Below are 26,650 nucleotides of genomic sequence, written 5' to 3' on the forward strand. Positions count from 1 at the left end.
AGAAAAAAGCAATAAGCTAAGTCACACAGATAATAGCACTTTCAGGCAGGTAATATTTTCCCCATTGAGTTCTAACAGCTAGGTACATATTTGCAAGACAGTATAAAAATTCCTTGATAATTATTCAGGGAACAAAGTACAAGTGTTTTAAAGTCAGTACAGTCCAACTTTTGACTGCTGTTATTTTAGATGGAAGATGTGATCTGATGTGAATCTGCATTAGTATGTAGTAGTCCGTAATAGGTGAAAACAATAAATATTGCTACCCAGTTCTACATTTAATAACAGTACAACTTGTGCCAGAATCATAAAGCTTCGATAAAAACACATTTAAATGCTTTCAGTATATTGGGCCTAATCCCAGATCCCACTTAACACAGTGGACATATTTCCATTTACTTTTACTGGAATTTTAATAAAACTGCTACTGAAAAATAATAATGCAAATTTTCATGGCTATAATCTTTCCTGTTTTTAAAGTTAAAATATAGGCTAGTGTGTTTGTTGAGATGTATTAACTAAAACAAAATTATTGGAACTGCTAAGAAACAGTATTTTTTCTCTGCAGAAACAGTTCCCACATATGAGAACAGAAAGCTGGTAATGAAGTACTGTATAAAAGGAATTATCTACAAATTACAGAAATCTGAAATTATACGGAAAAGCCTATAATAGTGCTGATATTTGGATTGATGTGTGGTCTTATTTTTGCCATGGTTTCTTTCTTTCCTTTTTCTCAAAAGCAATTAGTTTTATTGAATGTGCACTTTATGCCTAGTTATGGTCAGAACTATAGTAAACATGGTTTTAAATATAGAAATAACTGGAGTAGTTTAGCTTAACTGAATCACCATATTTTTAGAAAAGGTACTGTAAAAATTAATGAATGACATATCAGATTAGTTTGCATATATCTTTCTCTAGTTTCCAGATTTATGATTTTCCATATTTGCATGCATGCCAGCCAAGGTCACCTTCTGGAGTAAGCAACTAAGTCCTCTTCAAGGGAAAATATTGACAGAATGCAGATGATAGTACACTCCAAGATCAGCAATAGGAAAAAAAAAATTGTTCTGTACCCAGTTTGGGTCTAATACTGTCTCATTTTACTTTGCACTATCAGGTCCTTTCATACAACCACAGAATCACAGCATAGCTGTGGTTGGGAAGGCACCTCTGACAATCACCTTGTTCAACAGCCCTACTCAAAGCAGGATCAACTAAATCAGGATGCCCAGCACCATGTCCGGAAGGGTTTTGAATATCTCTAAGGATGGAAACTCCACAACATTCCCCACCCCCAAAAACCACCCTCACAATAAAAAATTCACTTTCTACGTTTAAATGGAATTTCCCATATTTCAGTTTGTGTCCTTTGATTTTTATTCTATCCCAGGGTACCACTGCGACATGTCTGTCTGTCTTCTTTATTGCCCCGCATCACATATTTATACATATTGATCAAATCCCCCACAAGCCTTCTCTTCTCCAGGAAAAACAGTCTCAGCTTTCTCAGCCTCTCCTCATAGAAGAGATGATCCAGTCACTTAATCACCTTCATAGCCCTTTGCTGGACTTGCTCCAGTATGTCCATGACTCTTTTGGAATGGGAAGGCTAGGACTGGACACAGCATTCCAAATGTGGCCTCACCAGTGCTGAGCACAAGGATCACCTTCCTCAATCTGCTGGAAATGCTTTGCCTAACGCAGCCCAGGAGGTCGCTAGTCTTCTTTGCTGCAAGGGCTCATTACTGGCCCATGTACAACTTGTCCACCAGAACTGCCCCCAGGTAATTTTCTGCAAGACTCTTTGCCAGTCAATCAACCCTTGGTGTCATGCTAAACATCTCTTCCAGGCTGCCATTGTTCTAAGTGATTTTAAATAGGAAAAAAGAGAAATTGTTATTTTTAAGGGACTTGTTATGTTTAAGGGTCACAAAGAAGATCCAGATTAAGCAATATGGACATGACCAGAGGTTCACTTCACAGAATACTAGTTCTGAGTAGTGCTGAGACATAAAGAAGCTGCTAAAAGATGCTTCACAATTTTGTATTAAAAATAGAAAGTTTCTTTGTGCTCTGCCAATAAAATTCATGGTGTGTAAAAGTATCCATCATCAAGGAAAGTTATAGCTCTTTAGAAAGTATTTTTGGCTGTGGAACATTGCTAAGGGAGCTTACCTGACAATGAACAGATTTATATTTGGAAAAAATCTGTGTTAGAATGTACTGGAGTGAAAGGTGTTGAGAGGAGAATTGTTTAGTATTCTGTTTCAGGACTATGTTTGAAAGTACCTTTTCCAATATGTAGGTGGAAATGACTTTACAAGCTCTTCTAGCCAAGTAAGTTACATATAACACTAGCTGGTGGAAATACTGTTCTCTGTAAGCAGTTTGTAACTGATTCTGGATGAATGACTGCTGTTAGACACTAATAACATATGGTAGGGAATCCAGCCACAAAATGCCACTGCCTTTTTAACCTTTTAGCTATATTGCCACAGGGATGGTAGTAAAGTGTGTATCGGCAAGGTGGGGCTCACAGTCCAATTGCCTGTCCTGAGACTTCAATTCTGATTCCTCAGGTTCCTCCTTGGTGTCCTTAAACCTTACTGATGTTGTGATCATCTATTTTATTATGTTTCTTAAGATGTCACATGATGGCTGTGGAAAAATGAAGGTAGGCCTCATATCCAATTTTTGACCACACCATTGTTTTTCTCAGTGATGAGAGGAATTATAAAATAAAATAATATGGATTACTGGAAAATGTCTCTCATCGCTGCTCATTCTTTCTGTGGAAAAGGACTCCACTTCTTTATTTCTGCAAGCCAGCTATTCCAATCTGCTCTCTTCCTGCTACATAAATGAAGGAATTCCTCTATTTTTTTCAGTGAAATGGAGATCTCTGTGTTTGACTGCAGGATGATTCTCTCACATTACATTATTCAATCTTTCAGCCTTACTTTGTTTTAATGGTCACAGCCATATAAAGCAGGATGCATGTATTTTAAAGAGATCTTATACTGAATTCTGGCCTCCTTGTAAGCTGAGATTTCAAGTGTAAAGGTGGGACAAAGAATCTCCACAGGATTAATTTACGATCAAGATTTATTTTCAATAATGCACCGTATGTTTCCTAAGGTATTACAGAAATTATTGTCTTCATTTTTATTTGACAGCAAAGAATTTCTGTAAAATGTTGATTGCCTAATTACCAAAATGTTGTATGAATTTCATCTGTCATTTACAGATAATGTAGATTTAACTGTCTCTCATATAAGATCCATGAGTAGACCAGATTCAGGCAGTATCACCATGCAATCATAGCACTAGAGTGAAATAAAGATGGATTCTAACTCCAAATTAAAAACAGAAAAAAAGAGAAAGAGGAAATAGTTCAAAAATAGAATTTCATTGCACAAACAATCTTAAATGGAGTATAATAAAAAAATCTCTTTATTCAAACAACCTGACCAATTTTAATGTAGGGATCTATGCATAAACATAATCTCTAAATCCTCAACTTGGAATTTTTGTAGAGATTTGTCTTTAGATTAACTCCTAAATTCAGATTTTTAAAATTCTCTTTGCATAAAACATTTCCATGTTTAAAATTATATTGATTACTATTATTTTTACCCTCAGAATCTTGTTACTGGCAAAAAGGAAACACACCTTACATATAAAGATTTAATAGTTTAATCCAAGAATCGTTATTATTATAGTGATTACATAAAAAGAAAGAAAAAGAAAATAAGGGAATATGTTCCACTATGAAAAAGTCTCCAAAATAATAATACAGCTAAAACCTTTATAGTACACCTATAGTATTTCTTAGTATACCTGTTCTCCTGGTGTTATGCTCTATTTCTCTACACTATATTACTATGCTAGAGTCAAAAACATCTCATTCTACACATAATAACTACTTGTTACTACTGTAGCGAAAAAAGAGACTATATAAAACTCTATAAACAGTTGTACATGAAAAGATATGCAAAAGTAAAATAAATCAGATTTTTCTGACTAGTTGTTCAGAAAAAAAAAGAAAAAAAAGAAAAAAAGTAAAACCCCATCACTAAGAAAAACAACTGAAAATAAAGCTCCATGAAAAGGTCAAAGAAAGTTCTGACAGACAAGCCTGACTAACCTTGCTCTTTGGACCCTGCAAACTCAGTAGGAAGCCTGTGGCCTGTTTCTAGCAATGGCAAGACAGTGTTACTGTGACACAGCAGGTTACATTATCAAGTTTATCCTGTTAGTATCTAGTTGGGCAGAGATGTTTCTTCTATTTTTGCATAGCCTAACATGTAAATGACATACTTAGTGCTCATTCTAGTGCTAGGTTTCATATGTTATCAGATTGTTAACATTAATGGCTGATATTTATGAAGAATTTCATGGTGAATAGTATCTCAGCAACAAAAGAAGAGATAAGTACAGAACAGGTCATGTCTAATGATAAAGCAAAATATTTTATGCATGCACCTTGATGTAACTGACACCAGTTGAGTTGCTGAATTCCTGCTAAAGATCTTATAGTAAAATTATCATTAGAATTTACATACGTAAAATAGAGAAAAGTCATACTGGCTTTGCCCCTTCTCTGAAATAAGGAATGGATTAACAAATTTCCTGTGTTGTTTTTTTAACACATGTATTATTTTGATTTAGTCCTTAGACTGCTACAGATTACAATGATCCACAGTAAATTTAACAGATAACATTAATCCGCGAATCATTAAAGGGAATCAGCATGTGCACCCAGCTATACAATAATGGGAAAAAATAAAATGCCCACCAACTGAGATTTTTTTGTTTTCCTGCACTGAAGCAAGAAGCCTAAAAGAAGTGGATCTAGTGACTCTGATCATACACATTCCTATGGAATCGATACTGATACTGTGTAATGGTTTGGATAGCAATTGCATTAGTTGTCTCGATCTCACTCATGCTCTTAGATAAACTTTGATAGGTGGGCTGTAGTATAGTCTCCCACAAAGCTTAAACAGGCATATCTGAATAGACATACTACCTAGAAGTAACAAGAAGTGTCAGTCACAGCCAACATCTAGATAAACACATAAATTAAAAGCCACTTCTTCAAATAGAGTGAAAAATTCTTTTGATATGGTGTATAAATTGAGTGTCTAGAGAAGCTGCAGCTATTAGAAGATTTGTAAAACATTACAGAGAAGATAAAAACCTTTAAAGTGTATTAGATGAGTTACTATGCCAAGACTACTCCTAATTTTATTTCCTGGAAAATGTTCTGTAGGTCTGTTAAAGTATTAGAAACTGAAAAAGGACTTTTTTTTTTTTTTTTTTTTTTTTTTTTTTTCCAGTGGAGCAAATTTAGCTGTAATGCTTTAGATATGGAATGAAACACATACAGCATGGAGGAGCTAAAAGTAATATAGAGGAAAAAAATTCAAAAATAAGTTGAAAGGATGATACAAGACTGAACAACCCCAGTTTATTACCAATGAGGAGCCGATCTTCTATACATCCATTACTAAAAATTTAGTCGAGAGCAGGAGATGAACCAGGATTTAGCAAAATTGTTAAAGCCCATGAAAAAATATAAAGATCTCATTTTATCTCAAATACTCCTGGATAACAAAATTCTTAGTTCTGTCAGATTCAAACTCTGTTATATCTGAACTGAAAAGTTCAGTATGTGGTTGATATCACTGATTTGCACAGATGAGCCAGAGTTCCTCTCTATCATGGCTCTGTTAGTTTCACTTCAGCTGAAGCCATAATGTGATGTAGAAGTCCATAAAACCCACTCACAAGACATACGTAAAAGCTAGTCAAGAACAAGTCCTCAGATGGAGTTCTGACAGTCTTCTGAAATAAAAATGAATCAAACAAACAAAAATGCAACCAGGTCCACGATCTAATACCAGGGATGAACAAGAAGGAAGAGTATCAACAGTCAGAGGAGCAATTCTTTAAAAATTGAATGAGTATAACTACGGTTTGAGCAGTACAATGGAAATGAAGTGAGTAAAAGCATCAAGGTACCACTGACAAAACCATTTAAGGAACATAAGCTAAAACAGCAAGAAACTCAGCAGTCTAATATTTAGTAGTGTTTTTATCCTACTGTTTTTGTGCTCAACTGTGTGTGACTTATCCAAACATGCCTGTGCCTGTTTTTAATACATTCAGTTTGAATCTGGCTTTAATTTTCCTAATGCAAAGCTTATGGGAATTTTGAAATTGGCTTTTTTCTTGTTTAATTGAAGAAAAAAAAAAAGACTACCTCTACCAATTCGCTACTTATTAGTAATAACAATGAACAGTCATTATTCATGCTTCTGTAAAATGTTGTTCTAAAAAAGTGCTGCTGACATCAAGATGCCTTTGCAGAAAACTAAGTGTTCTGCTGATATTCCTTTGCTTTCCAAAGAAATTGTAATAGATTTAGAGTGACAGTAAGATGATTTGAGATAGAACTAAGCTGGTCTAAGCTAATGTTTGACTGAAAAATGCATTCACTTTTTTTTCAATACTGAAATCATTAACAATGACAACATGATCATATATGTACTCTCTGGGGATATTCTTTTCCTGGAAATTTTCTCTATTATTACCAAAATAGTTTTCAGAAAATGCCTTCCTTGAAGTTACAATTTTGCCTCTATCTTTATTCTTAGCATTTTGTGTGTTAATATTAGCACAGACAGCCTTTGCAAGGCGCTGGGAGGAGGTGGTGTGAAATGATACCACATTTATTAGGAGTTCACCTAACACATTTCTTACAGTTGTACTGTTACTGGAGAGGAAAGAGGGAATAATCTGGGGATGCATCACACAACAGCCATGACTATATGACTGCCGCTTCCATAAAATAGTGAAAATACTGCTGACCACTCATTAAACAAAAAGTACTGAATTTGTGAAATGTATGCTGTGACCTGGGATGGCACTTATTATCTTGAAACAGGTGATCTTTGATTTCCATACTTAAAATCCACTTATATTGTGATTTAGATGAATCATAGATTCATAGAATCGGTAAGGCTGGAAGGGACCTCTGGAGATTATCTGGTCCAACCTCCCTGCTCAGCAGGGTCACCTAGAGCATGGTAGACAGGGTTGCACACAGGCAGGCTTTGAATATCTCCAGAGAAGGAGACTCCACAACCTCTCTGGGCAACCTGTTTCAGCGCTCTAAAAGTTTTGAAATTTTTTTTAAATGAAGTTTAGGAAAAGAGAGTGTGGCCTTTCACAAACAGGATACTTGCTGATACATCAAGTGAGAGCTTATTTTTAATCTGAAAAAGAAAACCTGATGGTTTTCACAATTGTAAAAAGCTGTTGTTAATGAAAACATTTTTAATCTTCTTCTGCTATATTCTTAGAACACATGCTTAATACACTTTGTGTCACCATTATTCAACTTCAGGTATTAGATACCAAGTACTGTATACGTTCTTGCAGAAAAATCTGTTCTGCTACTCTGCATCCAGGCTCACTCATAAATACATTCTGGAATTTCTATATAAGCAATCTTAGTTTTAGAATGTTAGATGAATCTTGACTTGAAAGTGGATCTATCCTGCTTCATTAATCTCAGCTGTGACCTCTTGGATCAGGAAATGCTCCTCCTGTTTGTGTACATGTTATCATGATAAAGTCTTGATTATCTCAGGGTTGCTGTGATTCTGTAAAATAGGTACAGATCAAATCTAAAACATTTGAATAAAATTAAGAAGATTTAAGAGGCAGCATGAAACTTTCTAATTTAAAAATAATTCTTAAAAATTACATTAGCAAGGAAATCGAAAACATACTGATGGTCATACAAACTGCATTATTTGCAAAGTGCAGGCTGTCTGAATGACACTCTGCATACTTTGAGAACTATTCCCAAAGTACATTAAATGTTTATGTTAAGAGTAGCAAGAAACAAGATATGCTACGTAAATACTAAAGGGATGTCATACAGGCATCAAAGGTATCTGTAAGACATAAAAGGAAATCTGATAGAGTATGTAGATTTTTAACTTTGTGTGCAGGTATGCTTTGTGTATACCAGTTTCCCACACTTTTGGCCATACTGTATGTATTATATATCTGAAAGACAAAGAAGTAGGAGGACAGTGGGGAAAAGGAAAGTAGAAAACACCTTATTATTTCCCCCATCTTCCAAATAAAACAAGACAAAAATATTTTAACAAGAATGAATCAAATGATTTTGTTTAATCTCTCTTTAAAAATGAGCTGATTCTGATGGATTGGAAGTAACCAAAAAGTTGTAAACAAAAGCTAAAAGGCTACTTGAGCCTGTAGGTTTTCAAGAGAAGGGATTTACTTGTGAAGATTTAAGCTGTGATGTTCTAGCCATAAAGAAAAAATTTATGTCCATTTTTTTCTGATGTGTCAGACCAGGCAGAAATAGATAAACTCACAACTGATCAAATAAAAAGGACTTAAACTCTGCTTACCTGCATAGCCTCTAGGCTACACCATTGATTTCATAGCAAAGCAAAAAGCCAGATTAATAATATGTTTCTGAAGATTTCCAGTTTTCTTTGTGACAGGAATATTTGAAATTATTTTTAATGTAAGATTAATACTTTTCTTGACTTTCAAAATGATTTGAATAGTTTAGGAATAGAAGTGGCAGTCTGTACTTTACTTCATAAACAAATGTTTTCAACTCTATTTCCAGATCTTACTTTTAGTCCTTACGTTATATTTTAGTACCGGTTCTCCTGTATCTTACATTTGTGCCATGGGAGTCTTAGTGAAGTCTTTCCGAGGTAATTTCTCAACAACACTCTTTGCATATAAGAATATTTCCTAAATTGTGGTATGTGTGGTAAGGAAAGAAAATTAAGAGCTCTTTCTTTGTTCTTGCTCCACATCCAACAGTAGACCTAATGATCATCTCTCATCTTGACAACTGTAATCACCTCTTCACTGGCTTTCACAAGTGACCATCTCAATTCCTTCTTCACATAATTCCCTCTAAGAATATTTTACCTACGTATTCCTTTGACTTGTCATAAAAAGGTGCTGTAAGATTTAATGAGGATTACACTAGTATGACTCTAGAGAAATATAATGAAAATCTGTAAGACATTCTAAAACCTATATAACTGAATAGAAAATTATATTCCTTAAAAAAAACTCCTAAAAATAACCATGATGAAATAATGAAATAGACCCTCAAATTCTCATCACTTCTACTGTTTTCAGGTACCTTCTGTTTAGATGTTCTTTAATTTACTCATGGTCTTTATATAGATTGCAAGGCTCTAAGGAAGGAACTCCTTAAGGAAGGTCTTAAGAATAAATTAGATCAAGATCAGAAAAAGGCAGTTTTAAAATTTATGCTAGAAATATGTTTGTTTATAGCTAAGGCTGTTAGAAATTTTTCAGAGAGTCCTTTAAAAAAATTCAAAACACTGTTCTGTGTTTTAAAACTTTTCAAATTAATTTTTGTTACGAGTTTTGAAGTTTTTCACATTTCTGCTTCTGTCTTAGATAAAATTGATACTTTCTCAACTTAAAACAACTTCTATTTTGAAGTTCTAATTCAAAACAGTATGTTCTTTTTTTAAAAAAAATAAATATGATCATAGTGTCAACACCTTTTGGACTGACAAACATTTTTAGGTAGAAGCTTTGACTTTTCTTCTCTATTGCATCTAACTGACAAAATCTTAACTACACCAAGTTCCTTTGTGATACAAATTCCTTCTTATTATTATATTTCTTAAATTATGCACCACAATTGTGTATAATCAATACTTTATGGAGTTCCTTTTCTTTTGGCCTCATTCATTCCCTACCAATATCATTTGTTATGAAGTATGCAGGAAAAAAATCACAGAATCACAGAATGCTCAAGGTTGGAAGGACCTCTGGAGATCACCTGGTTCAACTTCCCCCCCACACACCCCCAAGCAGGGTCACCTGCAGCACATTGCCCTGGATTACGTCCAAGCGGGTTTTGAATATCTCCAGAGAAGGAAACTCCACAACCTCTCTGCGCAACCTGTGCCAGGGCTCTGTCACTCTCACAGTAAAGAAGTTTTTCCTCACATTCAGGCAGAACTTCCTGGGTTTCCGTTTGTGCCCATTGCCTCTTGTCCTCTTGTTGGTCACTGAAAGAGTCTGGACCTGTTTTCTTGACACTTTCCCTTAAGATATTTGTGTAAACTGAGAAGATCACCTCTGTCTTCTCTTCTCCAGGCTACACAGGTCCAGCTCTCCCAGCCTTTCCTTGTAAGATTCTCCAGTCCTCTAATCATTTTCACAGCCCTATGCTCTCTTGTACTGGGGTGCCCAGAACTGGACACAGTACTCCAGATGGGCCTTTCCAGTGCTGAGTAGAGGGGCAGGATCACCTCCCTCCACCTGCTGGACACACTCTTCCTAATGCACCCAAGGATACCATTGGCCTTCTTGGCCACAGGGGCGCATTGCTGGCTTATGGTTAACTTGTTGTCCACCCAAGCCCTTCTCTGCAGAGCTGCTTTCCATTACGTCAACCTCCAACCTGTACTGCTGAATGGGGTTATTGCTCCCTACATGCAGGACCATGTCAACGGTTTCCAAGTTAGCAAGCAATTTAGACAAGTTCTTCCTTTGTCTATCCCAGCTTTTCTACTCATTGTTAAATCAGAGTATGCTTTCACTAACAAAAGATGACAGGGCAGCAAGTCAGTGACTAAATTTGCAGTTCACCAATCATTCACCATTTATTTCTTACATTGACATACCTGACGTGGGATTCATCCTGTATAAATTTAAGACAATCAACCAAGGATGCCTTCACAGTCAGGCCAATAAATCGATAACTCCAAAGTACAATTCATTTCAGTGCAGATCAGGAGTTTAAGGGAAGTCATGTCAAAAAAATCAGTGCCTATTTCTTTTAATTGAATATAGACCAGATATCTCACACATAAAGCAGTTGTGTAAATACAGATTTACACTATTATCTCTAAATGGCCTGGTATAATCTGCTTAGTATCCTGGGGCAGTCTCTAGCTGCTAGTAGAGTTGAGCACTGGTCCTTCACAAGTGTTATATCTGGCAAATTTATGCAGGGGTCTGAATATGTACTTGGACATTGCAAACAATGATAAATGTTTCTCTGAATAAGAACTATCAAACACGCTTAGGCTTACAGCACAGTGAAGGTATGCAAAAAGGTATAATGAAGATAATTAAGTCAAAGAAAGTGTTATTTCCAGAGCAGGAAATGGAAGCCTGGACAGGTATCACATAACAATATGCCTTTCTCTAGGTGACTGTATCCAATCCTCATGTCTAGCTGTGCCTCCTTCTGGTTACTGGTCCACATAATTTTCTATATATAAAGGAATCATAGTTTTGCTTCAAGGAGTATGTTTCGTGCTTTCTCAATAAAGATTCCAGATTTTTCCTGATAATTTGTGTTTGATTTTTGTATGTTTGCTTAAAATAAATATTCTAGAATAAAATATTGGCCAAATATAGGAAAAATCATGTTTTACACTCTTGCAGTGGATTTCTGGTCTTTCTATTCTGGCATTCCTGGAGATCTCAACACAGCAAATTGTTAGAAAGAATCGTTTTATAAATCAGTTTAAAAATACATAAAATGTAGTTACATAAACAGAATTCTAACATTTGTGTTTAATGTATATGACAAGATTCTGTAAACTAAAAAGCCAAACTTGGCAGCCTTGCAAATGTTGCCATTTTATTTGGCTATTGACAAGTACAAGAAATATGTGTCTTCTTATTTGAATTCTTTGCTATATACCCATTCATACAAACATCAGGATTACCAGAAGAAGCATTAATACTTTACTCCTATTTCTGACAAAGAAGGAAGCAGAAAAAATGTGGAAAGAAAACTATAAAAAAATAAGTGATAATCATGTAGTGGAAGTATTTAGAATGGATACTATATAGCTTAACACATTGATAGTGTACTAAGAATTAGAATTAGAATTCAGACTGACGTGGTGCTTGTGACTGAAAGCAAGCATGATGTGAATACACAGATATGATTATGCATCTTGCAAGTGTCTTATGCACTTGCAAGTTTCTTCACACAATTTGTATTTCAAGGCTGAGAAATTTGCATACACCTTCCTTTCTGAACAACAGTAAAGATGCTCAGGAGAATTTGGGTTTTATATTCAACTTTTTAAACATTGGAACCAGTATTACATTTCTGTGCTTGTCTTTGCACCACTTTTTGCAGTAAACTCTTACTTCTCTCTACTCATAAAGCATTCAGCCAGGCAAAATATTTTATCTAACAGAATGATTCAAATGACTCAAGTGTACTTGGTATAAGAGAGAAAAAAAAAGTATCAAGAAACTCAGATGAATTACGGTCATTTCTTGCAAAAAAAAAATTTTTGCAAAGAAGACTAAAGAAAACTGAGAAGTGACCAATTCAATAGTTTATTTCTAGGGATGTTTTTGTATAATCACCTATTATATAAATGTCTTTGGTTAAGAATTTGTCTTTATTAAATATATTTAAATGAATCTGAAAAGTAGATTATTATCAAGACTAGTACTTACTGGTTGAATATGACAGTGGACATGGTTTGACCTTATTTTAAGATTGCTAGTATGAACTGACATTTTTCATATGTGGTTATTATATTACAAAATAAAAAAGTATCAATTTTGGTTTTCTAAAATTTGATTTTTGATTTTTAACAAGGGGATCAGATCACAGCTACAATAATTACCAGAAGAAATGCATGTTTAATAATCTTTAAAGTTTAATTCTATTTACACTTGCATAGTAATTTCATGTGGCAAAAATTAATTTAGCCATTAGATCTGCAGTTCTACATGGTGGTTAAGAATGCTGAAGCTTTTTTTACCTATGAGTTACAATATCCTTGTTTCTTTAGTATGTTTTTTTCTTTTCCTTTGGGAAATAAAACATTTATTTTGTTTCCATTTTATAGGAAATGACCCCAAAGTTCTAGCAGGCAGTTTCAATCAAATTTCCCTTCAATTTTATTGTTATGTATTCCACATGGATTGCCATGGAATTAGGTTAGTTAGTAAGTTCTTCTCTATTTCTTTCTTACTCTGGGTGCTCTTTGAACTAGTGTCCCTTATGTAGTGATTAATCAAACATAGTAGATGGCAATCAACAATTTCTTTGAGATTATTAAAGAAATACATAGGCTAAACTTCCAATATTTTAGACATATTTCTAATAATGCAGTCATAATTGTCATCCTCCAATAAAATACAAAAAGACTACCTCTCTGCTTGAAATACTTTAGTTCATTATGGTTGATTAACAGAGTGATTACAGCTCACACTTCAAGCATGACATTTGAAATCTCATTGCTGTGTCATCTTTAAGAAAATAAAGTATTCTCATAATCTCTCAGTATGTTTATAACTGTATATCTGAGTCACTTAGCTATACAGATCGCTTTGTACCTTCCAAAGATTCTGGATGTTATTGTTTTTGATTAAGCTCATTCAGAGCATGCGAAGGTAGTCATAATTATAATGCAGAAATGTGTAAGGTAACTGATTCTTTTTGGAGCAAGAAATCTCAGTTCAATAAAGCTCATTTCTCAAAAGCTGCATATGATGTTTTCTTCTCATGTGCTGGTAATGAAAAGACTTCGCGTTTCACTCCACCAAATGACTTACTGACATCCTATATTGTCTCTAAGCTAAATTTAGCCTGAATGGCAAAAATTCCAATAAATCAACTGGATCAACAGAATAAATCAAAAGGATGATTTGGTTCGTATTGTTACCAATATTTTTTTTAAACAAAAAAAATATTTTTTTAAACAAAAATAATCCTTATTCTTTTATATCAAATTACTGTTTTCACTTATTTTGGCATGTAAGTTCTTTCAAATATTCCTAATTCTTGATTCACTGAAGATCTAGCAGAAAAATCAAATCATTTCTTTTAGTTTGCTTTCTCAAGAAAACACACAATTGTACCTTGCATATATACAGTGTGCGTCTATCTGTCTACCCTTTCCTTCTCTCTCTGCTCCCATTTTCCCTCAGACGTTCTTCAAAAATAAATGTCTGGGTGGAATACTGTGTTACGATTTACTTTTGTAGAGAAATCAAAGAATAACCCTGAGAGAGACATCTGGGATAAATAATGAATAAATTCCAAACAACTAAAAACCTTTTTCAGCCACAAGGCATTACTCACCCTTGGTGCCAAGGCCACTCTGAACTTGGCTGTGAATAGCATGAAGCTGCATTTGCAGTCCCTTCTGGATGGGCTCGCTGCACATTTCCAATCTCCATCGCTGCTTCCTTAGAGGGAGATCAGCCACATGACCTGCTACCTTAGATGAAAGATATGAAAGTCAAGTATCTATTCCACTATTACCGCTTTTGCTACACACCTCTATAAAAATGTCAGAATTGACTGTCAGTGGTCTGTTGTGGGCAAAACAGTCTTGGCTCGGGGAACTTTTCATTTAATTTTTTGTCAGTTCACATAAACTTTTAATTACTTATTTGGGTATAGAGAGACAAAGAGGACATTAATAAACAAATGCTCAGGGAAGGCCTTTCCTCCCCCTTCCCCAGGCTCAGCTTCGGTCCAGCGACCTTCCTCCACTCTTCCTTGTCTCCAGGCTGCCGGGGGGTCACCACAGGCCTCACTCCCTGCCCTGGCTGAGGCGACAGCGACGCAGGGGGCCGGCGGCAGCGCGCCACGGACTCTATGCCGCTCCCGGCCGGCTGCTCGTGCGTTCCCGCCGTCCCCGTCCCCGCAGGGGTGTCCCTGCTGTGTCTCCCTCCCGTGTCTATTCACCTCTTTCCTTCACCCTGCTGCAGCTCCCACCCTTCCCCAGGCAGCCCTGAGCAGCGCTCAGGCGCCTGGTGGCTGCCCACATCCGCCCCGGACCGGCTGGAACCGGCGGTGAGCGGCACATGGCGTATAGTGCCGCTGCCTGCAGGGCGCTTCTGCAGCCCCTGCTGCCCAAACCCTGATGTTTGTGCCCCGTGCAGGGGCCATATGAACAAAACTTTCCGTGCCACCTTCCTATTTGCCAGGTTTAGCAAAGATTGGATTGAATTTCAAATTCTTCTTGTGTCAGGACGCCTAAGAGAACAAACGTTCCCAATAGCTGTAGCTTGGAGTGTGCATTGTTCGCCTCTGACAGCAGCAGGAAGGATGGTTGAGTCTGCCTGGACATACTGAGTTAGGTAAGATATCTCAAGAAGAAACAAGTTTTCTTTGTGTAGTGCGGGCTGTGAGGTAGAAGGAATGATAACTGAAATTTTACCTCCTAGATGGGATCGACAGGCTAAAAGGGCTCCAGGATGTGCTGCAGGATTATTGTTACCTGACTTCAACCAGCTAAAGTTAGCATACAGGTTTTATTAGCTACTTTTATGCTTACTTAAAAAGGTCAAACACTTTCAGAATGTGATTAGTCCACCTTAGACATCTTACGATGGATAGATGCTGCGAAGACATGATTCACCTCTCCTCATTGACTAAAGAAGGATGTTAGATAAGAATTGGTGATACTTTTTCTATTACAATGGTTTAATGAGATGAACAATGTAAAAGTGCAATGAGAGAAGAATATTGAATGTCTATGATTTTGTCTATGCTCAATTTTGATTAATATTGTACACTTGCACAACTTTGTGCTCAAAGCTCATGGTTTAACTGTCTTTACTGTAAACATCATCTTTTATAGTTGATTGAGAAATCATCAGTATTTCCGGTATTGCACATAAAAATAGTGTAATTTGTAACCCAACTGGCTTTGAAATCTCTACTTAAAGAAATTACTTTTCAAGATTACTACTGAATTGGGATAAATAAATACTCTCTTGTGGACTAGCAATTGGTTTGTATGATTGATCGGAATGAATTTATGTGGATCCTGTCTACATTTCTGGATGTAGAAAAGCATCTGAGACAGAGATATGTGTAATGTTTATCTAGGAACATGAATCCATCTAGCATACCTTGCCAAAGCTATGAATGTCAGTCCAGATCCGTGATATCTGGCAGACTGTATGTGATGCTATTTCTAGACAATGCAGAAATCTCCAATTTCATTAGTAGAAGTTGGCTACTGCCATTTCATTCTGCAATATCCATTTTCCTTAATCAGATAAATCAGTGTGCTCTGTTGAAATCAAGACAGTGCAATTTGCAAAGCAGTCATTATATCCCTTCATGCAAGCTCTTTTTCTGTGTTCTGTTGCAGTACAAGTCTTCCGTGAAATATTTTGGTGTATGTTAACACTTATCTATCAGAAAAAAGAACTCGATTAGAGTAAATGATAGAGAATCATCTATAAGATTTATTAGTATGAGTTGTTAGTTAATATTTGATGTAATATTCGGGGACTAGTGGATACAGAAAGATTGTTGAAGTTAACAGATTAAGAAAATTATTTTTCCAGAAACATTCTGGATGGATACCACCACAGCAAAGTTTCATTTGTCAAGGATGTTGTAGTAATCAAACTGCTGTATGATAAAGCCTCAGTGGTTATGTTATGCAGAAAGAACTTGGATGTGAGGATCCAGAGGGAAGTCCAAATAAAATACGATATCTGATTTTCCTTTTTGTCATTAAAGTACCTTAAGAATTTTGAGTAGCATCTGCACTTATAAGGTGTTAAATGAGGATAAAGAGGAGTGCTAGAATCTCTCTGACTTTTTATAAGGAGATTTTATGTTTTCAAATGCAACTTACTCAGCTTTGAGATTCTGTAATAATCTTAGCTTTCATTAGAAAAATGAAGTTTTACTATCGTGATTTAGCTCAAGTTTGTCAAGGACATTCTGAAGACTAAAAAAAAACAACTGGAAAATAAACTCATCCTCCAATTTATAATTTAAATTAAAAAAAAAAAGGGGGGGGGAGGGAAAAAAAACAAAACTGCTATGTTGTATTGAGACCTGACTCATCATTTCTGAGATTGACAATACTGACAAACTCTTTCACTTTTCTTCTTCTAAATCCTTGGGGAGAAATACTTAGATTCATTTGCAGGTTGGGAGCCACTGCTATAAATCCTATTCAATTTCTCTTGTCTCTCACAAACAGTAGTGATTTCTCTCACATTCTTTTTTCCATATACCATCTCCTCTCTCTCCTTATGTGGATGATTTGATTTCAGTCAGTTACTTCAAAAACCTCACATTCACTCTATTTTTCACCCTAATTTAAAATAGAAGTATGTCTCTATATAATGAGAAAGTGAGAAAAGAAGAGGATTTCTTTTTTCTAGCTTCTACAAATTTGCCTGCAACATTCAGGGAAATATAACATCTTATTTGTATCATATGAGTTTAATTTTATTTTTTTTTTTACTCTGCATTTTTAGACTGTCAAACTGTGAAGAGCTGTCAGTGCTATCAGCTCTCCAAAGCTAGTCTTACAAAGCTGTAAATTTTATGGAGCTTTATGGAGTGTAACTGAACTCATTTAAATAGTAGCAGTTTAAAGTTCTTAAAATGCTATTTTAAATGGGATGATTATTAATTATAATCACATCTGATTTGCAAGCATAATTCTCACATAGTGTATTTTATTAGTTTAGCATGTTAAGCCAGGTTATAAAACCAAAGGGACATAGTCTGGGAAGATTATACTCTCAGAATTTGAGTCTTCAGAATCTCCAGACTGCATTCCTTTGACAGTCACACAAATGCACATCTTCTGTCATTCTTCTGTCATATAATTTAGCGTGGATATATAGTACTAAGCCAAAGGAAATGTTTAAATTACTGTTATTTAGCACTGATGATCTGGCAGCACAATAATTCAACCAATTCCTGCTTCCATATTTTAGGTGTTAGGCAAATATACAGCCCAAATGAATTTATAACTTATAATTATCTGGAATGACACAATCAGACCTTTGGTTTACTTTACAAGATGAAGCACAGAAACAGACTCAATTCCAGACTTATGATATTAACATAAAGAAAACTACCTAGAAGAGAAAGAAAAGAAAAAGCAGTAGGAGGACTCACTACACATCTGAGGACTGCTGATCACAAACAGGATTCAGAGTACAAGAGTTTTGTTGCCTAGTGAGGAGGACCGTAACTGAGTTTACCAGGGATGGGTTATCCTAACCTGAAGAGAAGTGGAAAGCAAGGGCAGGCAGTGAGGAGGTGTCTGCGGGACAATATATCCGTACTACCTGATACTTGGTGAGAATGGTCCATGTTGTAACCTTTTGGTGTCTAGAACAATACCGCTGTGTTAAGCGGAACACAAATAAGTAACTAACAGGGTCTTGGAAATCTGTGAGAAAGAACAGCGGCTGGTTACATATAGATTCTGTGGCTTCCAGCTACAGAATAACCATGAGAAGCAGTCAACATGAAGATCAGAAGTTGAAGAGTAATGAAATGGTGACCCCCTAAGTCAATGTGGCCCCTGAAATACGTCTGCATGCATGCGCAGTATCATAGCCCGGTTAGGCAACCGGGGCACAGTTGGGCTAGACTCCCTGCACTTGTTGGCCCCGTGTGCCGGGACTGCCGCCTACCACGAATAACCATAAATACCAGATTTTTTCTGAAGGAGAGTGAGGCTGCTACACAACAGAGGACCACGTTGCCTCCTTGGGGATGCCCGAAAGATTGTGCCTGCCAACTCTCTCTCATCATGCAGACAATCGGAACAAGCATTGGAGTGGTCCTTCTTGAGATTACCATCGGGTCAGTCTGTTTGTAAATATCTACTAATAAACTGCTTGCTACTGAAGAGTGTTTGTGTGTGTGTGTGTGTGTGTGTGTGTGTTTGTGCTGGCTTGCCAAACCAGATTTTTGGCCTCTGGGAATCTAACTGGAACAGACAGCATGACTGGGAAGACTCTCACACTTATGTGAATGCAGCATGACTGAGGTCCATCTCAAGTACATGTATACAAATGCAGGCAGTTGGGGAAAAAGAAGGTTTTCTTCCTTCATCGTTTGCAGAAAAGAGTTGTATAAGCTGTATACCATTGTGGCAAAGATGGCCAGCTGCATACTGGCTCTGTTAGCAAAAGCCGGGAGGTCAAGGTCAAAGGATTCTTTTAATCTGTTTAGCTCTTGAATAACCACAAGGTGCAATGGACACAAGTTGGAACAAAAAAAATTTTTTTGAATTAGTTATTAAAAAAATACTTCTTCTCTGTCAGTGTGGTCAGATATTGGAATGTGTTGTCCAAGTAGTATGTGGAACATCTCAGTCTATTTATGACTCAGTGGCACAAAACCCTGAGCAGCCTTCCCAAATGGGTCTCATTTGAGCTGGGAGTCAGGGAGTTAGCTGAGATGAGATCCATGGATCCTTTCCAACTTAAATTAATCTGTAAGTCTATGATTCTACTATTAGCAAGAGTTAACAGAACCTTCAGTCCTAAAGACTACTGCAGTTTTAGTGAGATGGAGTTCAGTATTCTGCTTAGGAAATGGAGAAGTAAGAGGGCTATAAAACAAGCAGTCATATTCATCTGATCAGGTTTTTCTATCAATTACCATCCAAAAATTGTCTGAATTCTTCTCTTATGCATATAATTGGACTGTCTTTGATGAGGAACTCTGAAGTCCCATCATGCAATGAAAAATAATATTATTAGGCCCTAGATTCCTAATAAAAAAAAATAAAAATTAGAAAAGGAAAAGCGCAGAGCTAAAATATTAATAGATTTTTCAAATAGAATAACAGTAATTAGTGGTAGAAGATGAAGAAAAAAAGCTTATAATGTGAACAAGGAATGAGCTAAGAAAAAGGTGGTTTTGTTTTAAAAGAAAGTGTAGATCCAGAAAAAAAGAAATTAAATTCTGAGGCATAGCCTTACTAAAGATACTAAGAAAAATTTGTTAGGGAATTAAGAATAATCAATGCATATTGTGTTTGAACTTAAGTATTTCCTTGTTATGCTAGTGTTTTTCATATTACAGAGCTATGTAGAAGGGAAACAGAAAGTCTCTTATCAGGAAAACAGGAAATGTTATGAATAAAAACAAACAAAAGTAAGATAGATTTTTAATTTTCCAGACTAATATTTTTAGACCTTGCCTGTATCACAAAGAAGGTATCTTTATTTAATGAATATATTGACTGAAATTTAATACAGTGGTGGCATTAGTTATTTGAGGATTTTACAGTATTTTCACCCTTGCTCAATAATATTGTGTAACACTTCATTCATTTCTTCATTCAGTCATACATTCAGACAGACATTCAGCCTGATTGAAACAGCAGGAAAATACATCTAAAATATGGTCAGAAAAATATTTTAGTAGTCAAGGTCAAATCAGCATTCACTGTAAGAGAAAATGGAGAAACATAAACATCTGTATGTAGATAGAAAATCCCAAACAATGAAAATAGGCATCGTGGCCTTAGAATCCATACTTTATATATATCTTAAGAGATATTTTCAGTGTCCTGTTATATTATCCTGAGCTTTACTAGCTACTGTTTGTCATCTGTAAGTGAGTAATTCACAATATGGAACTAACATGACTCAGAAAAGTAGGATATCATCTGGCTATAATTTTTTTTTCAGTCACTGTGCATGATAAATACATATACATATATACCACTTATCAGCCTGAGTCCCTCTGCTTGTGGAAGAAAAATCCCTCCAAAGGTATATAGAAAAGAACAGCGGGTAAAGAGACAGCTGACCATCCTCTCTCCTCCCCTTCTTCTCTCATGCATACTCATGCACATACATCCAAACCGCCCACCCTTCGGTTTGAGAGAGCAAAAAACGTCTGTGGTGAGGAGTCCTGAGCTGTTTTCGAAAACAGCTATCTCCAGAAGAGCCATGGTTTAAGAGACCAGAGTGAAAACAAAGTAATCATCTCAGATGTACTTCTAACAAGTGGCTTTTCTGACACCTTCTGAAAATACATTTTCCAGAACTATTCTATTATAACCTTCTGTATTTGCTCGTGTAATGATAATATAGTACAACAAAGAGAAGTATGACAGTTTGTGATTTTATGCCATTTTTCACACTGTGAGTGACTACAAAACATCTGGAGTCTCCAGAGGAATGTGTTGCAAGGAAAGTACATACTGGAATCACTGTTCCACCATTCTTTTAAACATAGCAGTGACAATACATGGTGCCTGGTAAACTGATTGACAGACTACTAGGAGAAGCCAGGAGTGAATAGAAGTCTGAAGTTAAAATCAAATTAATTGCTTTTGATATCTGATAGCTAGCTGGTTGGATAAATATTTTGTTGTTTTACCTTAAAATTCTAGATTATATAGTGTATTAGGTAAAGTAATCACATAGGTGCTTTCCCAGAAGCTTCAGAAAGTTAAGAGAACCTAAATGTAGTTAGTGTCACTTCTATCATTATAATGAGCTAGTATTGTCAGAGCAAAAGAGAAAAGACAGTTTTTGGGTGAGTAAGCATTTGGGAAGTTCTCATTCAGCAATAAAAGAACCATATTGGATAGAAGAAACAAATACTTAGAAACCAGGCAGAAAGGAGGTTAGATTGCTATTTTACCAGGTGCCCCTAAAACAACTTCTGTGTAAAGAAAAAATGCTTATATATTGGCAGTCACAATAATAAACAAACAAACTCATTTGGAAGAAGACTAGTCAATAAGTCTAGCAATGGAATAATTGAATTTTTATTACCATCAGATAGATTCTGCAACACAGAAGAGATCAGAGAGAAAGCAGAACAGCTGAGTTCCTGCTAAACACTCACTAACAGTTACCAATTATATCTTAGTAACAAGGAAAAATGATCTGTCTACTTATAATTAGTTTTTTCCAGTCAGTTCATCAGTATAGTTCGTAATGAATTCTTTCGTCATAAGTTATGCATTTCTTTCTCATATTCAGTTAGGAGAGGATGGGTCAGTCCAAAAGGGAGTAAATGTGGAGGAAATCTTTAGTGCTAACTTTCTCATGAATCGTATCCTTTATACTGAAAGTCAAAAGGAGACCTACATGGATGAAGAAGGAGTTCCTGGAAAAACTCAAACATAAAATGGAAGTATACAGGAAGTGGAAGTGGCAACATTGTCTGAATATGCAGGGATGGGACTAGGAAGGCCAAAGCCCATCTGGAGTTTAATTTAGTGAGAGATGTCAAGGTCAACAAGAAGGGCTTTCATAATTACATCAGTAACAAAAGAAAGACTAGAGGAAATGTGGGCTTGCTGCTGAATGGGCAGGACCCTGGTGACAAAGGATACAGAAATGACTGAGGTACTGAGTGCCTTCTCTGCCTCAGTCCTTACTGATAAACCAGGCCCTGGAGACCATGGAGAAAAGCTAGAGAAAGGAAGGTTTTCTCTTGGTAGAGGAGGATCAGGTTAGTAATCACTTAAGGCACCTGGACATACCCAAGTCCATGGAATACACCTATGAGTGCTGAGGGAGTTGGCTGATATAATTGCAAGGCCACTCTCAATCATCTTTGAAAGATCACGGAGATCAGGAGAGGTGCCTGAAGACTTTAAGAAAGCAAATGTCACTCTAATCTTCAAAAGAGCAAGAAGGAGGATCCAGGGAACTACAGGCCAGCCAGCCTCACCTCAGTACCTGGAAAGGTGATGAAGCCACTCATTCTGGATGTCATCTCTAAGCATATGGAGGAAAAGAAGTTGATCAGGAGTAGTTAGCACGGATTCACCAAGGGGAAATCATGCTTAGCCAATCTTACAGCCTTTGATGATGGGATAACTAGCTGGTGGATCAGGGGAGACCAGTAGATGTTGTCTACCTTGACTTCAGTAAAGCTTTTGACACTGACTCCCATAACATCTACTTGAGAAGCCATGAAGTATCGGCTAGATGAGCAGACAGTGAGGTGGAGTTCAGAATCCTGTGAGGATAGAGCAAGGCAAAAAGCAGGATTGCAACCCTGGACTTCCAGAAGCCAAATTTTGGCCCCTTCAGGGACATCACGATAAAGGCAAGTACAGAGTCCAGCACCTAGGGAGGAATACCCCAGGCACCACTACAAACTGGGGCTGACCTGCTGGAATGTAGCTCTATGAAGAGGGACCTGGGATTCCTTTTGGACAACAAGTTGGTCATGAGTCAGCAGTGTACCCTTGTGGTCCAGAAGACCTGTTGCTGTAGTAGGCAGAGTGCTGACAGCACACAGAGGGAAGTCATCCTTCCCCTCTCCTCAGCACTGGTGAGACACGTGGACGGCTGTGTCCAATTCTGGACTCCACAGTATAAGAGAGACATGGAGTTGGTGGAGTGATTCCAGCAAAGGCTACTAAGATGATAAAAGAACTGGAGCATCTCTCATATGAGGAAAGGCAGAGAGAGCTGGGCATGTTGAAGCTGGAGAAGAGAAAACCAGGGGTGCATTTTTATCAATGTGCATAAATAACTGAAGGGAAGATTTAGGGAGAATGGGGCCAGACTCTTTTCAGCGGTGCCCATTTACAGGATGAGAGGCAACAGGCGCAAGCTGAAACACAGGAAGTTCCATCTGAACGTGAAGAAAAGCTCTTATTACTGTGAAGGTGACTGAGCATTGGAACAGGTTTTCCAGAGAGATTGTGAAGTCTCCGTTGTTGGAGATAATCAAAAGCCAACTGGACAGGGTCCTGTGCAGTGTGTTTTAGTTGACCCTGTTTTAACAGGGACGTTGGACCAGATGATCTCTAAATGTCCTTTCCAGCCTCAACTCTTTTGCAATTATATGTGCCATGATCTTGATGATTCCCAAGAACCAAAATAACATTTCAGAAGGCAAGCTGGTTGACAGCTAGCTTTGTTTATGGAAGAAACATTTTATATGTTTTGGAACCAAGGCTCATCAAGCAAGGTTGTGTCTGAAGCCATGAGCAATGTTTGTGCTTATGTAGGAACCAGACTGGTCTACTCAGCTACAGTTAATAGTCATAATATGTTTTCACACTATTTAACATGTTACACAAATTATGCATAATGTAATAGTTTCCAAAACATACATTCTGTTTCATTGTCTATAATTTTTGAGAAGCCCCATTGTTTTATTCTGAACCTCTGTGTCCAATTGCATCTGAGCTAAAAAAGTAGCAGCAGAAAAATACGGCTTCATCTCACTCTTTCCATGGGATGTGGTTTGGCTGCTCAGTTCATTTCATTTTGGAATTAGACCCCCTTGTGTAGGTTTAGAGTCACGATGCACGCTAAAATTCAACAATGATTTAGTCATGCATCATCCTGTTTCTGACACATCTATTGCCCCAAGGGAAATGGAAAATAGTGCCATACCATGGAGTAACTACAGAACACCAAATGGTCTCTCAAACATTAATTAGGATTATTAGGTTTATTTAGCCACCTTGTAAGCTTTTTAAGCAAGTATTCTTATGCCCTGCTATACCAATGTCTCATAATGCTGAAAACCATCAGGAAGAACAGATCCTTGGTGTTTTGTAGTTCTTGTATTCTTATTTAGATTTTATCTAGTAATTGATAAACCTCACTACAGTACTGACTAAACCTTGGCATAGTGGCAGTGTTTGTGGGGGCAGGGGATAAAGAACAGGTATTAGGGTGGATAGTACTGTTAAAATCCTGACAGAAGAAAATTTATTGTCTAGACACATCCTGCTGCACTGCGGGACTAATTTGAATAGCTCCTTTTAGTTTTCAAGAGATTGATAATCTAGACCAACGTGAATTACTTTGTTCAGCTATCTTCACTTTTGCAAGTCCCCTGCAATCGATACAAAGCTTACTTTGGCTCAGCTGAAGCAAACCAAGTCAGTGGAAAGCAATCATTCTGTTTCTCATGCTTGATCCAAACTCATGGGAGCTTTCATGACAGTTACCATCTTCCCGATTAAAGCAAACCCATCTTTTTGTGTGACACTCTGAACATTCCACAGTTTTTATTTTTTTCACTTGAGTGAAAAAGAGGAAGCATGATGCAAACAGAAACAGAACTCTTGTCATGGTTCATCTATGTTTTTATCCCCAGTGATTTTTTAAGTTGTTTTTAGACTTGCAGCACAGCTTTATTAAGAGTAATAGAGAATTTTTTAACCTTTCTTCATCTTCTATAGACAATAATGTGCATTGGCTGTCTGGCAAAAAGGAAAACTACATTCATATCTTCCATTTTCTAGACAAATGTTATGAACATTAGCTGCTCAGTGAGCAGGAACACGGCATGTCCCTTTGTGATTTAGCTTTTTAAAAAATGGAAGTCTAGTTACCACTATCTTTTTTTAAAATATGTTAGGTCTGTGCACAGTCACAGGCTTGAACCTGACAGAGAGCCTATGTCTGCAGTTTCTGAGTCCATGCTGGCTGCAAGCATGATCTGGGTTCTGAGTTGTTCAGTCTGTTAAAATCTAGTGAGGTCTAGGCAGACACAGAATGTGTGGAAACTGGTAGCTTCGGGATTAATGGAGCAGCAAAATAATGGTGTTGGCATTGCAATTTGGGATTTAGGTAACTTAGACTGTCTTTGGTAATTAAAACCTTTAATAGACTTGCCCTAATTTATCAGCTTTGATTGAATAGCAAACCTTTTTGTTTTGCGACTTCTGAGCAAACATCAAGAAAACAAAATTTGGCCTACAGGAACCAGTAAAACTGAGTGTGAAGTGTTGGTTATGCAACTAAGACTCTGTATGCGAGCTATTTTAAGTTGAGATTTTGCTCAAGTAAAGTAAGAATTTAATTTAAATAGTACATCACTTTAAAGTTTTTGTATGATTTGCCATATACAGAGCAGTTTTTGAATTCAAGGTTACTGTATTAAAAACAAATAACTTAAGCTGTAGTTTCTCTTAAGGAGATTTTTCTTATATAATGAAATAGCATTTAGAAAATCCTATAGCTAATAGAAAACAAAATTGGCAAAATTAAAATTAAATCAAGATGTCTACAACTATTGCTTTCCTTTAAAGGAGAACTGGTGCTCTGTTTCAATCCTTTTGGTTTGTGGGCTTCTATGTTGATCTTTGGCTTCATATTCAAAAATAACTTTAAAAATATATGCAGGGGGAAGAGGACTTTTTTTTCCAAAACATTCACAGTTTCCTTTAATAAAGATAGGAGGATGCACTAAACAGAAAAGTCCAATTTGTATTCAGTGATTCTTGCTTAATTTCCTTCCATTAAAGCCTTGCCATCCAGAGACTGACATTGTTTGATGTTAAATCAGGAAATAAGAAATAAGAGATAAATACATCTTTGTTAATTTTATAAAGGAAAGAAGCTGGCTTCCTAACTCAGAATTAAATTCAACCTGTACATATTTAGTAGAAAATAATTATGTTATCTCTTTTTTATTTAGTTTATTTTCCTCACAGGGAGGGATACAAGAAATGAAATTGCTGAATTAAACATTATTGTTACAATGAACAAATAGCTATTATGGAATTTTTAACTCAATATACCAAAAACAGAATCCATAGTACATATCTCTGGAAATGAATATAACTACATATTTATTAGTTGTTATTTTCATGGTTTCAGAATACTGCGTATCTTGCAAATAAAAAGTCTGTGCTTTTCTTTATGTAAAATACATAAAATTTATTAACAGTATGTAGAATCAATGTGACTAATACAGATATGTATTTTTTAAAGAAGTATTATTTGCAGAATTTACTTTTCATTGATTTGCCTTCAAATAATGTATGAGTCATGTAATAATAAGTAAAGAGTTCATGGAGAT

This window comes from Rhea pennata, chromosome 2 (genome assembly GCF_028389875.1).
Source record: "Rhea pennata isolate bPtePen1 chromosome 2, bPtePen1.pri, whole genome shotgun sequence".
Lineage (NCBI taxonomy): Eukaryota > Metazoa > Chordata > Aves > Rheiformes > Rheidae > Rhea > Rhea pennata.